The sequence below is a fragment of the Athene noctua genome, chromosome 1 (genome assembly GCF_965140245.1).
Source record: "Athene noctua chromosome 1, bAthNoc1.hap1.1, whole genome shotgun sequence".
NCBI lineage: Eukaryota > Metazoa > Chordata > Aves > Strigiformes > Strigidae > Athene > Athene noctua.
Window position 1 is genome coordinate 202,999,739 of NC_134037.1, and position 15,244 is coordinate 203,014,982.

Consider the following 15,244-nt stretch of genomic DNA (forward strand, 5'->3'; position numbering starts at 1 on the left):
TCATACCTATTAAAGAACAGAGCAGTGTTGTAAGGGTAGACTTACACATATGAATGATTTAGAGAGAAAGGAGAGACAGATAAATGTATATAAACAAAAGAGATTTCTGTAGCAGCAGAAATGTGTTTTGTAGTAACTTCACTGCCATTTCCACTGCCATCACAAAGCAGACTTCTGATTGAGAAGTATGAAGTATGCATTGAGAAAATTAAGATATCTTTTGAATGTATATCTATCTTGGAATGGATATGAATTTTCTGTGCTTGGCCTTCTGTAATGGAAAAAGTCAAGTGGGAAGAGGGAACTTAGTCTGGAGTGAGGGTGTACACTTACACAACCCCAGCAGAGCAAAAGTAATAAAACACTGTACAGAGTCACAATACCCGCTGCCCTGCACTGGCTCCTCTGGTGTCCATGCAAGCACAGAACCCCACAAAAATTAAGTCTGTGCCAGCTATCAGTTTCCTTTGATTTCCTCAGCCCCTTTTGCACAGGGCTGCAGAAGGACAAGTGATTCCGCTCAGAGTAGGCCCTCTGCCCACATGGAGAGTGTAGCTGGATTTTCCCTCAAGTGCGCATGATGTTCTTGAATCTGATCCTGATTTTTTGAATAGCAGATCAATTCCTGTAGAAAGCATGTTCATACATGTTAGTGTTTCCTGTGGGGCTTTATTCATTTTGTCACTATTAATCTGAGACAGATGTTTTATGTAGGTGACATAAACTGATACTTTTCTTTCTAAAACCACTTGTGAGAAAATAGATGTAAGAATATATAAAAATTTCAGAGAAGTGCTGGAACAATATTTAGGAACCAGTCAGCTAGTCCCTTCCAACTTTTCAGCTGACACTGAACTTAATGCTCTACAGAAATAGGGTATTGATTGTCAAGTGTAAGTTTCTGTTATGAAAGTACATTACTATAATGTAATGAATTCACCAGAAGTATGCTAAGCTTAGAAGATTGCCTGCATATGTACAACTTCTTAAAGACTAAGGAGAAGGAATTTTTATATATATTTATATGTATAAAAAAAAGTCTCTTTCTCATCTCTTTTAATGATGCTTTTAACTTGTATGCGTAATAAGATTTTAATTATCCTTATTCCTTAATATTTCACAGTTTGCAGAAATTTTTCTCTGCAAAAAATAAAGAACTTTACCTTTGTGTGAATCCTATTATTTAAAATTTTAACTAATTTGAGTTTTAAACTTTACCATATATCATAATCAGAAAAAAAATTACATTTTTTCATGGAAGAATAGACAATTTTTCAAACAATTCTACTTGATGAAAAAATAATAGACACAATGAACAGCTTGGAATGAAAAAGAAGCTTGTGACTTAAAGCAGTATAATTATAAGATATACATACATCCTACTCTTTCATTTGAGTTTGTTTCATTTTTTACTACATGCATAAAAAATAAGAATTTAGTTTAAAATATTAATTACAAGAAGCTCATTGGAAATCAGTTGGGAGAAACCTTTGTATGAATTTAATGGCATATAGGTCTGTCCCTTCTCACAGCTAATCATGAAATCGAGTTGTCTTGCAACCTGAGGAATTTAAACAAGAAGAAGCCATTAGCTTACTGACAAGGGTTTAGAGTATATAATGAAGAAAAAAGCACTGAAAGGAAAGATTTGGAGGCACCACTGAGATAAATGACACTGAAGGTTGACATGACTGATAAAAGAGAAGGAACAGAGAACAAGACATTGTAATTTAATAAACATACCTAGGATGGCTGTACTTTATTTTACACTATTTTTTCTGTTTCTTCCCTTCTGACACAGATTGGATTTTTCTGCTCAGGAGTGTAAATTACAGTGATTTCAAACTGAGTAATATGTTGGTGAGAGTCATGGGAGTATGCCAAACCACATGGGAGTAGAAGATCACTCTGTAGAGAGCACTGTATGAAATGATTATCACCTGAGATCTGGCAGGAAGGAGAAGAAAATGTTGCCAACATGAGGGGAAAGGCTATAATATGGGCAAACAGACCAAGTGTCCTGAACCTTACTGCTTCAGCTCTGACCAAGTCAACTGTCTGAGGACCAGCTTTGTCTTTTCTAAGTTCCTAGGTCATACCTAGGGTTCTGTAGCATAACATTTACACAGATCTACTTACGCACTTCAGCAAATTTCCCAATCATCTTAACCATTTTAAAGTTTCAGCACTTCTTGTCATGGAGTCAGTTTCTACTTTTGAGACATGAAAATACAATTGGATTTCAGATAATGGAATAGCAACGTGCACAATTGGGTTACATTCTGTGGTGCTTCAGATCTACAGTTCAAACAGAATTAATTTCTCCTAGCTTTAGATTTCTAAAAGTTTGTCATCTAACTTTCCTTAAGATATTTCCCAAATTATCTAGGAAAAGAAAGCTTTTATTATTCTCAGGTTACAGCATAATCATGGTACAAACAAATGTCATTTAGAAACCATCATATTCACTTAAATAATACAAAAATCAGTTATCTCATCTTACCTAATCTTAATCCAAACAACAATTCAAAAGAAAATGTAGGAATAAACAATTCTTTTGTTGGAATGGGAAAATGCAGCGAGATAGAGAGACATATATTACATAATTTTGCAATTGCGCTTTTTCTGTCTAAAGCTTTGAACCCTCCATTTTTCATGATGCTTGCTATGAAACTGTTTTACAATTGGAGAGCACAGAACAAGAAAAAAAAATTAGATTCAAACTCTAAAAGTCAAAATTCAGAAAACATTCCAGTTTTGCAAAGAAATTGAGTTAGTTTTCAACAAAATCTGAGGCCATTTTGACAGTTGTGGTTGAAATCTACATGAAGTATAAAACTTGTCAGTCTTTTGAAAAGGAACAAGAAAATACATTTGAATTGACTATTTATTTCAAATATTGGGTTTACGTAAAGAAGGCATTCAAGTGATACCTCAAAACCTTCCACAGAACATCAAAGGAAAGACCCTAAGTGAGACTTTAGAAATATTATTGAAAGTCACAAAGTCACAACAGCCTGGTTTACTTGTTTTATACCATTTCCAAGATCACCTAGAACTATACAGTATTAATTACTGACCTCAGTTCAACAACATTTTGATGTCGATAACATTTACTTTCTGTTTGGATAATGCCTTTAGCATTGCCTTCATGGAACAAAATTTTGGCTACCCTAAACAGAGATGGAGTAAGATGTGACCAGTCCAGCTTGCATATCACCAGCTATCTCTACAGGGATTGTCAATAACCTGCTGACCAGATTTTAGAATCCTCTGCCTGCGTACCTAGAGTAAGTAAGCATTAACATTGGAAGGAAAAAAAAAAAAAAAAAAAAGGGGGGGTTTTGAGTCTTGTATGCAACTGAAAAGAATTTCCAGCAGAGATTTACTGGAAGACGGAAATGGTATATCTTAGCAGGGCCTGCTGCACTATGTCATATGATGAGTTAAAAAGTTGTACCAAAACAACAGATCCTTTATCTCTGTCAATATCGTGGCTGGATCAACTCCTGCTTCCAGGTTCACTTCAATAAAATTAAACACAGCTTGGTAAGTTCTTTGTTTTTATTACAGGAAGTAAATAATAAACAACCCTATGTCTCTTGTCCTTTCTAGCAGCTCTATAAGACAGTCTGAACCTTTTAAATGTTAACTGTACTTCATTAAAAACATCCAGCCTTATGGTAAAGTTTAGATGCTGTAGACTTTTCCATATGGTATAATCACTGTGGAGATATTTAATGTATTTGCACACCCACACATGAATAATAAATGTAAATAAATATAACTGCTCTTAGTAAACAGTAAAATTGTGATTTATATTTTGAGATTTTTTTTTTTTTCAAAATATACTACAAAAAATATTGTGCACTCCCTTGAAACAGATAACAGCTAATATATGATCCGTTTTTTTTACTCTCACATCTCAAACAAATTTCTTTGGGACATTTGATGGGAAAAAGTCCAGTGATTGATATGTCTTTTATAAAGCAATAACTTGAAGAAGTGTTTTGGTAAATTTTGAACTAGATGATGAGAGATAAAGTATCCTGTTCTTGTATTTAATGCCAGTACTGCACTTAGGTTCAGCATTGTTAGTTTACTGGACCAAGAACAAGATGAGAAACACCAGCTTTGTTAATGTCAGTAGAAATGTGTAAGCAGTCCAATGTAATTTGTTTTCTTCTGATATCTGTACTCCATTGCAGATGTTAGTGTCTAGCTCACTGAATTTGCTATAGAATTTCTTCAACAGCAGACAGACACAAAGATAGTAGAAAGACCTTTTAAATGCAGAATATTGTTTCACTCTCACAATGATTTCAGTACTAGAAATACTTCATAAGCTAGAAATGATAAATATTCATGTGCATTAAATATATTCACTTAGTAGAATTATTCATAGTGAGGGAAATTATGTAGTCAGTTTCTTTTGGAATCAGTGGTAGTTTTAAGTGAACAAAGATTGTATGACTTGGCCTGTGTATTTAGCAAGATAAATAGCCTGTGCTCAGCACAATGTCACTTTTTGATACTTTAATCGTTCCACTTCTCTTTCCCACACACACACATGAAGAATTTGTTTCTTCCACCAAGGTTGGCTTACTCCTGTGCTTTTCTTACTAAGAAACATGATTTTAAGGCTCTACACCTGTCTTAAAACTGCTCCAGCAGGAGTAAGTTTGGGCCAAAAATCATTGACTTCTTCTGAGAGCCTGAGTTATGAAGGAGTAAAAACTTGACTATTGCTTGCAATGGTTTTGACTGGGACTGGTAAAAGAGTCAGGATCAGTTTCAGAAAAGTTGGCTATGGCAGTTAGGCTTAGCTAGGTGTACATGAAGAAAGCATAAAATAGGAAACATCTTACAGATGCATGAAGTCCCTGATTACTTTTCTCTGAAACCATATTCACAGAGTCAGACTAATGGATGCAGGCTTCCAGGTACTAAATTATAAAAGGCTTTAATTCTTGGCTTCTTTTTTTGTCATCCAAAAGTCATTTTATGTTGAAAAATAATCTAATGTATAATCCTTTCTTTGTGTAATAAGCATGTTGCAAGTAGTGCAGAGTCATCAAACACTGCATTTGTCAGGTTTTTAACATTAGAGATTGAAAGAACTGTAGTTCTGAGTCAAGAAAATTGGTTTTCAAATTCCAAACATGTACCATTGTGAAGAGACAGGTAGCAGAAGTACACTCTACATACTCTGTATATTTGCCCTTTGCTGCATATTAGAGCTGTGGAACATGCATTACATTGGTTGTACAGCTATCTAAAGTCTGTAGGAAATTTAAATTAGCTGCTATATATTCAGAAGAAAATTGGCAGATCGTAACTATAAAAAACATAATTAATGTTACCAAAAGAGTTTTAAATGAAATGTTTTCAACTCTTTAGTAATCTGGGCAGTCCATTGAAAATAATATGTGATAAATTTAATGCTGTCTGCTTGCAGAGACATGTTTAATATTTGCAGAGAGCTGTGTCCTGCATTTTGGATGATATCTGACTATTTTGTAAAAAACCAGTGGTATTACTGGAACGGTGCAACACCCACAAGTAAAAAATCATTATTCTATTTTTAAAGACTGCTGCAGCACCTAGTATTTGAAATTTCATATTTGCAGTTACAAAAGGTTCATTTCAAACAAAAACAATCAGCATGGAATTAAGGATTATAGTCGTTGTAGCTTTCTTGTCCTCTGTTTAGTACATCTTCTAAAGAATAATAATATGAAGTTTCTTAAAAACATACAATGAGATTATTTTTTTGGTTTTGGAACGACCCTTGACATTTTTCCTTTGAATGCTTGTGAGATTTCCTAGTGTTAACAGCCAGGAACAAGCCAGGAAGAACTCCACAATGGCAAGCATCAGCAACAGAATGAAAGAGTGCCAGAGGGCCTGTCTTGTGGTCCAATCTGTTCAGAGAAGAGACAGCAAACTGCTGTTGCCAATTTACATACCTTTGCTTGCTATGAGGCACAGAGCACAGAACTGTGTCTGGTGAGAGCTGCATCATATGCATATTTATCTCAACGTAGTAAGTATAGGGAATGAAAACAAAACACAAAAAAAAATATCCACCCTAGAAACAACATCCAGATCAGAAATACAAAAGACCTTTCCACAGAACAATTGTTGAAAGTCTTGTAGTGTAACCTGACCTTTTAATGGAGAAGCCAAGACTAAAGTCACTCTGGATTCTAAGGCACAGATAGAAAGCTCACATGCTTTGTACATTTTTTTGTTATTGTTGTTGTTTTGTTGAAGCAGCTGTGGAAGGGCCTTGTATAAATGATGATAGAATAGACAGGAAACTATCGGCCACCCATATCAAAGGGCAAGATGATCCCATGTATATTTTTAAAATAGAAAGTAATTGAACAATAATGTTTTAAAGGGCCTGGAGTATGAAGCTTATCCTCTGTACAAGGGGAGGAGATTTTCTCCCTCTTACAATTCTGTTGCTGCTGTTTTAGATCAGGAAAATGAAGGAACCAGGGAAACCCTATTCAGAATATTTTTTAACTGTGCCTGCTAGTCACCGGTAATACTGCTTCACCTGACAGAAGAAATTATGGATTATTTTAATGATGCTGTAAGATAAAAACTGAGAATTCAGAAATATATTAGTATAGAAATGTGACAATTCCAAAAAGCTCTGTTGTGTGAACTCCGAGGTAACCTTTTAATAGGTTAAATAAAGAAGCTACAGTATTGCATTTTGGCTTCTAATTTCACATTGGTTTCAAATGATTGCTCTTAATACAGCTTTAAGTGGTTGGTTGAATATGAATTTTTGGCTTCTATGTTTTAACTCTGAATTAAAAAAAAACAAACACACTTGTAATATTATGTAGGGTACAGAATGTATTTTTAAAAAACAAAACACTTGGCAAGATCTTGTGTTCTAGTGAAGCATCAAACTGAAAAGCATGATCTAACCCACTATGATGTGTTGGGCTGCTGGATTCAGCACAGTCCTCAGGAACTTGCACGAGTACGCAGGAGGGATGTTTTTCTGTGTTGAAGAATTCGCTAATGCTTACAACACGTTGCCTTTGCTATAGCTTGTTTACTACCTTTTTTTCTGGAATTAAATGCTTATTGGTATTTTTCCCTTGAAATGTATGCATTAAAAATGGCAAAAAGCATAACTCAAAAAATATCTTTATGCCTGATTGGCCAGGCATAGAGACACATCATATTTGTAAGATCTTCTTTATCCAGTATACAAATAAAGATCATGCAGTGATAGTAAAAGGTCTGAAGAAAATGAAATGGATTGTTTCTTTATCTAACCACTGGAGAAATAATAGGAATCCAGTTTTTTTTGTTATTTCCTCTGAAAGATGGCAAGCCTTCTGTGACCATGGATGGTATAGTTATCAAAACTGGTTTTATATTGTTACTGTACTTCAAAACTCTTGGGATTAGGAAAGGATATTTTTTTCCCCTCAACACAGTTCGAAAGCAATCTATTGTAAGTTTTAACTATCTTTAAGAAGTTTTTGAGAAATAATGTATGGAATTAATAAGAACACAGTACAATACATGTCTATTTTATGCCTCTAATTTTATTCTACCAAATTTAGTGGACATTGTGAGGAGAGTAAACTGTTCATATCACACTGAATACCATATACTGAGTAACCGTGTTAAAGACACTATCAGTTACACACAAAGTACAGTTGATATCTATCCTCTTTCAAGAGTGATGTCTGCAGTAGACCCAAGCTCAGGAATCAAGAGAGACTGGAGTACACTATAACCTTTGAATAAATGAATGCTTTGATTTTTGCAGAAGGGGTTTCCACTTGGCACTACAATCTTTCCTCCTCACAGGAATAGATGAACTCCTTGGGGGAACAGATACACTGAGGCTTGCGTTCAGCTGACAGAACATGGTGACACAGCCAGGTTTAAATCCTTGCATGCAAGGCCAGTAGGTCCAGTTAGGCTAAACTAGCCTAGATTAATATAAAATATATTAATTTTTATGAATTTGTTCCTTTCTCTTGTGGATCCTAATCAACATCCACAGCAATCAGCACAGGGACCCTATATAAAAACATTTGAATTTTAAGTGGAAATAACAGCAAATCTTAGAACAAAATAGGCCCTTCTTCAAAGTGCTTGTTACCCCATGTTTCTTTGCCTCTTGCATTTGTCTTGTTTTTCTTTATTGATTTTGATCTTCAGCAGTTTCTTGGATTGTTTTACTATCTTTAGTTGTTTGTGCTCTTTTTCTGGGAAAAAAATGTGCAGATTCTGCCAGGTATTCTAGAGAAGCTGTGTTAACTCCAGGCAAACAAAACAGGGAGAAAAGAAGCGTGTAATGAATCTTGAAAAAAATATATTTCCATGTAGAGAAAAGAGTACTAGACAAAAAAAAAAAAACCCAACATATTCATTAAATATAGAAAATCAAAGAAAACAGATTATTTTTTTCTTGAGATTCTGATTTTTATTTACAATGAATAAACATTTATTTTCTAATATAAAAATCACATATCCAAACAGTTTCAAGAGATTGTGCAGTAATGTTAATCTGTGATATGGTTACTCAAATGATAATATTAATCTTCTTGCATAACATAAAATTCAGTAAGAATTTTTATAGCTGACAGCAATTCACTTTTTTCCCCTCACTTCAGAGCTAGTAAATTTTCATTTGCAAGTTTCTTAAACTGAAATAACAGAAGTTTCTTTTCAAGAGTTTGATGAGCTAAGAGCAACTCAGTGTGGCTCTCATTTTTCATGAAACAGAGCATGTCAGGTATCCAACAATCAAATTCACTTTTAAGTGCTTATTGTATAAATTACTCAATAAGGGTGGAAAGAAGAGTCATTCTCTATCATTTTTAGAACCCGTTCCAGCAGCTTGTCTCTGGAGTTAAATAGAGCTGTCTTGATCATTTTTACATATAGACTTCCTTGAACACTAAAAAGAATTATAATCAGCTGATTATAAATTCACTGTTAATATAGCCTTAGAGCTGAGAACATTTCACTCCAGTAGTTAATTTAGTCTGTGGTAAATTCTCACTGTTATTTAATGTCATTTATCACCTGCTGTTTTGTCTTACTGTGAACATCCTGCCTGCCCTGTACAGTCTACAGTACATGGACCTTCTGTGACTTTAATGTACTCAGAACAAAGGCTCCAAAGTGCTTCTATCGGGAGGATTTGGCAACTTGCCGTAGATATATTCAAGCCATTTTGCTGCCTGTCACTCAGTGCTTTACAAATTGAACTCTGAGGAGAGGTAAAAAGGGTCTATGAGGCATTTTTTTTCTGGGAAGAATATGCTAATAAAGCGCCATCAGCAGGAAGCAGGTTGTGTCTGAAAGAGTTTTGTCAACTCTGAATTAATTTTGTGTGTTAAGAAACACGGGGGTGCTTCTAGAGCCGGTCTGTGGTAATTAATCCTTCCTGTTTCTGGAAGAGCAGAACTGTAATAAATGCAGCCCAGATTTAACAGATGTGTGCACACAATGTCTGCTTTATGAGGGGTAAAACAAAATGATGGGTATAGAACAAAAAATGTTGATTTAAAAAAATTAAAACAGTATGGAAAGTACTAAGATTGGAATTCCCAGTGTTTATGCAAATACCATATTCCTTTAAATGTTAGCAGACAGTATGGTTTTGGAAACATCTGTCAGAGTGGTTGGATGCTGTGAAGAGAATGAAAAGGACAGATGTTACTTGCGCGTGTAAAAAGAAAAAACATACCAAAAAATAGAGATGCGTGAGATCTGAGCAACAATCTGCTTAATCTAGGTAGTTGTGGAAGCTGGCCTAACAAGACAGAGAGTAATAATGAACTATTTTGAGAATCTTTGTAATAACTTCACGGCATATTTTAAAAAACATTTAAAATTGTTATTGCTGTACAACAGTATGATTTCAGTACCTTTACAGTGTGTGGGAACAAGATTAAGGCAGGGCAAGGGGAAAATATATTTGATGATATGTAGGGAGTTTTAGAAAGGACATGTAATACTAAAACATGTTATACTTTCCTATAAAACGTGAATTAAGTGAAGTGTGTGATTGTTCATAACAAGCTTCAGATTTCACTGAAGTCCATTACAAGCCTCTCATTTATTTCAGTGGCGGAAGATTGCCCAATTAGAACCTATGGACAATGTCACCTCTGAAGGGTGTTACAATCACACAGCTAAGTCCTGAATTTCATGTCCAGAAAATATGCAACAACGTTTCTTTCAGACCTAATTCTAGATTTGATTTTGCCTGGGGAAAGTTTTGTTTATGCATTTAACACAAAAGTAATAAACACACAAACCCTATCCAAGAAAAAAAAAAAAATAAAAAATCTCCATGATCCTTTGTCATATTCATATTGCATGTCCTTCATTTAGATGTGTCTTCATGCTGAGTCATTTTAACTACTATGCAGTTGAATACATGGTTTAATTAAATAATTTTATCAGGAAATATAACTCTGAGGCTTATTGCTGATTTCAGAACTCACACAAGAAGCAGAATACCTAAACATACCTCATTTGGAGTTTAACACAATTATGGCTTACTGGAGAGCTTGAATGTTGTTTTAATTTTCTACCTCAGCTCTTACTATAACTCATAGGCAAATATATACCTCTGACACTTTTCAATAATGTGTTTTTAAACATAAATATTTTTATCTGGAGTAAATACAACACTAACAGTATACTATTAATACCTTACAATTAATTACTTCTATACAAATTTCTACAAAGACAAGTGAATTGAAGGAGTTTGAATTACACTTTGAAGTATAAATTAAAATATTACAATCTATAACCTATGATTTATGCTAATTCAAACTTTTTCAGCTAATCCTTTCAGCTAATAAAGCTCTAGTCATATGTATATTTCAATTACTGTTCAGTAAGAAATTTGACACCTAAAAGATTTTTCCATTGCTTAATTTAGAAGGATTAAGAAGTTATGTTAAGAAACTAAACCTCACAAACATATATGATTGCCGGGTTCCGAGAAGAACTTCAGTGACACCTGCATTAAAAATTCCAGATTTCTGGAGGAAATTCAATGATCTTCAGCTCTTGTTTAGAATATGTTATCTTTTTCTCTTTTCACACCCACTCATGTCATTAGTAACTTTATGAAATGTTGTTTGCCAATTACATCATTACTCTGTTGAATAATTGAATTGTTGCCCACAGCAAGTACTGAAAACATAAACTTTTAAGTATAGACTGAACACAAGCGATCATTTTGATTTAAAACTTTGAGCAGAGGTATAGTTTTGGGTAGATACGAGTGATTTATGCATCTCTTTAAAAGAAAAGTTTCTCTGCAACTTTCTTGGACAGCACTAATAAGATTTCAGCTATGTGAATTTGCATATTAAAACAATGTATTAGGAAAAACAGACAGATTATATCTTTGGAAAGGTGGGTGTCAAATTTTGGGCTTCTTGACTTCAGTATTCTTGATCATGCTCTGGAGACAGGTTGGGGTTTTTTTGTTTTTTTTTTTTTCTTCTATTGACTATCAGCTCCTAACTCCAAATCCTCTGACTTGTGCCAATGCAGGATGCCTAAAATAGCCCCAAACAGAAAGTGTGAAATCCCATTCAGTAGCCAAATTCACACATGGTGCATATCCTTTAAAGCCAGAAGGCCAGTGTAGATTTACTCTGCTTAAATCAGGCTCAGAATATTCTCACATTTCAACAAATTTATAGCACATGTCCTTTGCAGTTTAAGAGAAGACATGTTATTATTATTCTTAAACATATACGCCAGGAGGAGGATAAGTCACAGGCTCCTTCCCCCTCTCCTTGCAAATGACTTGCCCAACTACCTTGTATGGTCTACTGGGACTTTCTGTAGTGTAAGGGTCTAAGGAATTGCCACACTGTCATCCTCTGCATCTCACATCTGGTCTTGTGTCATTGATTATTTAATTAAGTTGTTCAAGCAGTTTTGGTTTGTTTTTTGTTTTTTTGTTTTTTTTTCCCCCCTCTTTACAAATTTAGAAATTAGGGATTAAAAATCTGTGCCTCCTGATTCAGGAGAATAAATATTAACTTATTTTACAGTTAGAACAGAAAACTGATTATTTTGAGAAAATTCTGTTTCATATTTTCATATTTCACTGCTTGTTCTTTCTGATTTTGGAAATTTCTAAGAAAATAATGACTCCTTTCTTAATAAAGACTTTAATTTTTAATTTAGAAATTAATTGGTTGCTTTAAAGGAAACCTGTTTATTTTCTGCTTGGAAAGTTAACTCAGCATGGTAGAGTGGCTCGTATCTAGTCACCCATTTCTGGTAAAGATTGTGCAAGAAGCTGCAATGAGACAATCTGACCTCCTTTCTCCACTGGTGTTTTGTCCTGCTTTGGCAGGCATTGCACTTTACTGTTTGTTGATTATCTTCTGTTTGAAAAGAATTATGACCAGGTGTTTTTGTTATCTTCCCTTTATTTGTTCCATATAATTACAAAATGTAAATAGGACTGCTTTTATTCACCCAGAATTATTTTCCAAAGAGATCCCATCAAGCATACTCTCACATGAAATCCAACCCTTGCTATTGGTACCTGATCTTTTTCTATTTGAGATTAGATAGTGCAGTCTGTTTTCAACAAGTATTTTACAAGCTTGGACTTAATGCTGGAAAATCTATGGTAATATTCTTGATGAATAAAAGGCAGCCTTATTATTACATGCGACACATTCATGTTAAGTTGTAGTGAATGGGGCTACATCTGGCTGGCAGCCAGTCACCAGCAGTGTTCCTCAGAGCTTAATTCTAGGGCCAGTTCTGTTCAATATCTTTATCAACATTCTGGATACAGGAGTTGAATGCACTATTACCAAGTTTGCTCATGTTATCAAATTGGGAGGTGCTATTGACTCTCTTGAGGGACAGGAGGCCTTGCAGAGGGATCTAGATAGATTGAAACCTTGGGCAATGATCAATGGGATGAAATTTAACAAATCCAAATGTCAGATTCTGCACCTAGGACAGAGTAACTTGCCAGGCACAAGTATAAATTGGGAGAGGAGTGGCTGGAGAGCAGTTCTGCAGAAAGAGATCTGGGGGTGCTGGTCAGCAGCAGTCTCAGTATGAGCCAGCAGTGTGTCCTGTCAGCCAAGAGGGCAAACCACATCCTGGGGTGCATCAAACACAGCACAACCAGCTGGTCAGAAGGGGTGATTATCCCGCTGTGTTCAGCGTTGGTGCAGCCTCACCTTGAGTACTGTGTGCAGTTCTGGGCCACATAATTCAAGGAGGATGTGAAAGTCCCTGAATGTGTCCAGAGGAGCACAACAAAGCTGGTGAAAGGGCCGGAAGGAATGTCCTGTGAGGAACAGCTAAGGACCTCACAGGCTTGTCTAGTTTTGGAGAAAAGTAGGCTGAGGGGTGAACTCATTGCTCTCTACAGCTTCCTGGGCGGGGGAAAGCGTAGAGGGATGTGCTGATCTCTTCTCCCTGGTACCCAGTGGCAGGATGCATGGGAATGGTTCAAGGAGAGATTTAGAGTGGACACTAGGAAGCATTTCTTCACTGAGAGGGTGGTCAGACCCCACAACAGGCTTCTTAGAAACGTAGTCAATTCTGTATGCCTGTTAGTATTTAAGAGGCATTTGGGCAATGCACTTAATAACATGCTTTAACTTTTGGTCAGTACTGTAGTAGTCAGGCATATGGACTAGATGATTGTCGTAGCTCTCTTCCAACTGCAAATATTCTATTCTATTCTATTCTATTCTATTCTATTCTATTCTATTCTATTCTATTCTATTCTATTCTTGCAGTAGTTTCTTATTATTTTTAATTGGATGTCTTCTGTCATAGATTAATCTTGCCTGAAAATTTCTTGGAGTTCTATGTCACAGAGTGATTTTGTAGAGGTGATTGAATTTCCCTGGGTTTCAAGACAATTTAATTGTGAATATGGTACTAGGGGTTGCTGTTTCAAAACTGTTAAAGAACATTTCAGAATAACAAAAATTGTTGGGGATGGGGTGTACAACATCTTTGGGATATAGGTACAATGGACATGTGTTAATTTAATCTGGGTAGTGTTTGTCTTATTTGGGTATGAGTGCTTGAGGTGAGTGTGCTGCTGGTTTGAATTCATACAGGCTTTTGCACTGCATTTATATTGGCAAGCATACCTGAAGCATAGAATGGGTGTTCTATACTGTGTGTCTTTAAGTAAATGAATGTGACAAATTGAGTTGGTACACGCAAATAGTAAAAGCTGACATTCTCTTTGAAACAGCTTGCACCAAGGAATTTCTGAAACATTGCAAACTTCCTCCATCTACAAGTAATGCTAATAAAAAATGCCATATGAGCTACCTCTGAATGCTTAAAGCAAGAGACAAGATGACCACTTCAAATTGTTATCAACAAAAGCAATAACAATATTGATATTAAAAGCACACAATGCATCAGATAATAGATCTGAAATGTTTAGTAGAACTGTCAAATATACATTATTCTGGACTTAGAAAAGTTTTAATATCCTAACTTGACACTGTTGTGTCAATTCCCTGGGGGTATTTCACAGGGCAACATTGATAATGAAGTATACAAAACTGTGCTTTTCTCTTTTCACGAATTGCAGTGCAGCCAGGATGGCATCTAACAGACGAAGAGAGACACTTTGAGAGAAAATAAAATCCAATAGGTTTATACCATCTTTGCTTAAGAAAAAAAACGAACCCACAAACCAATCAAAATCCTAATATCACTGCACTGGGAAATGCATCCACTTTCTTTCCCCTTCCATGACTCAACTTCAATAAAAGGCAATTTGTCAGAGCAGTTGAGCACCTATGAAGCGGTACATTAGCGATAATTAAGGATTATAACAGCAGCTGGTTTTGGGGGTGTTATGTTTTTGTTTTGTTTCCTTTCTTTTTTAGTCTTGGCTTCTAACCTTACGTGAGTTGTGAAGTCTACCCTTAAAACATCTGGGCTTCTTACTGAAACAATGGCATAGTTTCTGCAGTAATCTTGTATAATTTCTGATGAATGGTAGGGTACGTTTAAGCAGTTCTAATGGGGTGAGCAATATTATTTTAAAGGGCTTTGATCATTACTTATCTTCCAGCTGATTATAGGAATCTTGTTGGAAGCTTTCAAAGGATTTTTAATTTTGAATCTCTTTATGTCTTCAGCTTAGTGATGACATTAATTTCCCCTATTGCTTGTGAAAGGAAGCATAGTTTTGTTTCAGACG